This window comes from Solanum verrucosum, unplaced genomic scaffold (assembly GCF_900185275.1).
Source record: "Solanum verrucosum unplaced genomic scaffold, falcon-dt-bn FXZP01000024.1, whole genome shotgun sequence".
Taxonomy (NCBI): Eukaryota; Viridiplantae; Streptophyta; class Magnoliopsida; order Solanales; family Solanaceae; genus Solanum; species Solanum verrucosum.
The window spans coordinates 152,380-154,895 of record NW_026020207.1 but is presented as its reverse complement, the minus strand read 5'-3'; the positions used below and the strand labels follow the sequence as shown (position 1 = coordinate 154,895).

General features: G+C 34.9%; 1 pseudogene; it reads right to left on the bottom strand.

Annotated features, from left to right (window-relative positions):
* Window positions 1-1,077: 1,077 nt before the first annotated feature.
* LOC125830144 (uncharacterized) lies at window positions 1,078-1,601 on the bottom strand (annotated as a pseudogene).
* Window positions 1,602-2,516: the final 915 nt, after the last annotated feature.

The window sequence follows — 2,516 nt, the reverse complement described above, 5'->3', positions numbered from 1 at the left end:
AGTGGCAAACTTTTCTGAAAGTTTAGCCCAACAGAAAAAAAGTGTACTGCTTAGTTTCTGTTACTTACAGTTACTGGTTGCAAATGGATGGGCTGAATAAAATTTGGGCGGGTTAAAAATGGGTCAATATAAATTGGATAATAATTAAATCTGTCCAATCTCATATGGGTAAAAATGGGTTGGATAAAATACAAGTTTACGCATATTTGCATAAAGACACCTTAACTTTGAAAGTGTCTTATCACCCCACAGAACTATTTAATATCTTTGTAAATGAGCCATTTTGACCCATTTCCTCGTCTGGGTTGTTACGTGCGTGAGGCGGTGTTTTCACTGCCATTAACCAACTATAAAGTGTCACGTGTCGTTTCATTTCTTTATTATTAATTATTTAATTAATTTAAATAACATCATCTTCGCCAAATTTAAAGAGAAAAGAGCCGTTGGTAGCCCTAAAATTGATTTCAACTTTTTTTCCAAAGCAAGCTCAACGTTGGTGCTCTCTCTTTGACGAATTTATTGTTACCCCAAGTCTAATAAGGTAGGAATTTGTTTTATCTTTTAATTTCCAGTAGAAAGCGTTAATAATTTGAAGTTTTTTATGGTTTAATTTCTTCTTAATTTTATGGAAGTTGTCGGTGTGTGCAACCAAAATTTCCATAGACATGTTTAGTTACTTTCAAGTTTTTGAAGTTGTAGGTGTGTGTAACTTGAAGCTAATTGTCTTGATCTTGCTTTGTCGAATGCTCAAGTTTTTGTTGGTCTTTGTTGTCGAAATAGTTATGATTTGAACAAGTTGTTAATGTATTTGGTTGTCTATATTATTGTGGTAACCATTCGAGAAACTTCAAAAATATGTTCAACTACAAATAAATGAGAAGGATATTGCTAAAAGAAACAAAAACATTGATCAAAAAGAGGACTTCATTCCAACATAATCATTCAATTTGAAGTATTGCTATCAAGTTGATCTTGTTTTGTACACGCTAAATTGAGTTTGGTTCCAACCAAAAACAACACAAAAATATACATAGTTAAAATTTGTTTGTCAAAATGAACAAGACAACATCAAATGTCCTACTTCCATGGCACATGAGTCTTCCTACTTGAACTTGTTTGGCTTTGGCTATTAGTAGTAGCAGTAACTGCAGACCTAGTTTGGATAACCTTTTCAGCCCTCATTCTTTCTAGGTTGATACTGGTAATAGTTGTCTTCCCCTTCCATTTGAATCCATGTATTGGTGTGTAGACAATATCACCAGTAACAACATCAGCCCTCTTTGTCACTCTTGTACCAGTATTTATGGCTTTTCTACTTGGCAATCCAGGTTGCTTAGTCAAATAAATACATATTCAAATCAAAAGACATTTAGGCTTGCATTGAAAGTTGTAAACTTACATTGAGAGTTGTAAATCCATCTTCAGCTTGGTATATGCCAACACCTACCATTTTTGGCCTTTTTAAAAGCTCTTGTTTGTCCTCCACTTGTGTCCTCATGTTCAACTGGTCTCTTCCCTCTTGCTTCAGAACTAGTTTGACTATGTTGAGGCATTCCTCTTCGTCTACACAGTCCTTCATTCACATTTCTTTCTTGAGGCATTCATCTTCCTCTACATATTCCTACTCTTTTACCTCTACCTCTACCATTAAAAGTCTGTAATTTGAAACTCAAATATTAAAGCATATCTATATTGTCTATAGAACTTGAAACTCTTTTTGTGCCTCTTCCTCTACCACGTTCATTATTTGTGGTGGCCTGATTTTCACACATCAGTGCATGAAATTACAACTAAATCTTGTACAAATGAATATATATACACATGTGAAGAAGCTCCAGGTGATTGAGTTGAACTATTGATCTACCTCTTGCTCTGCCTCCTACTTCTGTTTTAGTAGCATGTATATTGATATATCAATACAGATACATGTACATGTACATATAACTTACATTTGTAAGTAACAAATAAAAGTATGTGTCTGAGAAGATGGTTCAGCTGACTGACTTGGACCAGTACCTCTTGCCTAAGAAGATGGTCTAGCTAATTGACTTGGACCAACTTGATTTCTTGTAGGACAGCCTCTTTTATTGTGTCCTTGTGTACCACATTTGCTATAAGTCATAACAACACCACTTTTGCTAAGCTTTTCAATTTTTTTGCTTTCATTTGCTTCCTTTATTCTAACCTTACTTGGTCTTCCAGGCATCTTCTTGATCTTTGGTGGCTTTATAATTGGATTATTTGATGTTGGCCACATTTTCATGTTATTCATTGGCTGAATAAAATAGGCATATGTGCTGAGGTAGGTCTCTTTGCTATAACAACTAGCCACATAATTGATTGGTTCCAACTCCTTGTAATGAAGGGCAGCAACACCATGAGGACAAGGAATGCCCCTGAGCTTCCAAGATCTACAACTACAAATCTTACTAACAATGTCTACAATATGTGCAAATCCATAGTGTTTAATCTCAAAACCTCTTTCTCCATTCCAAGTTAGTTACATTGCATAGACT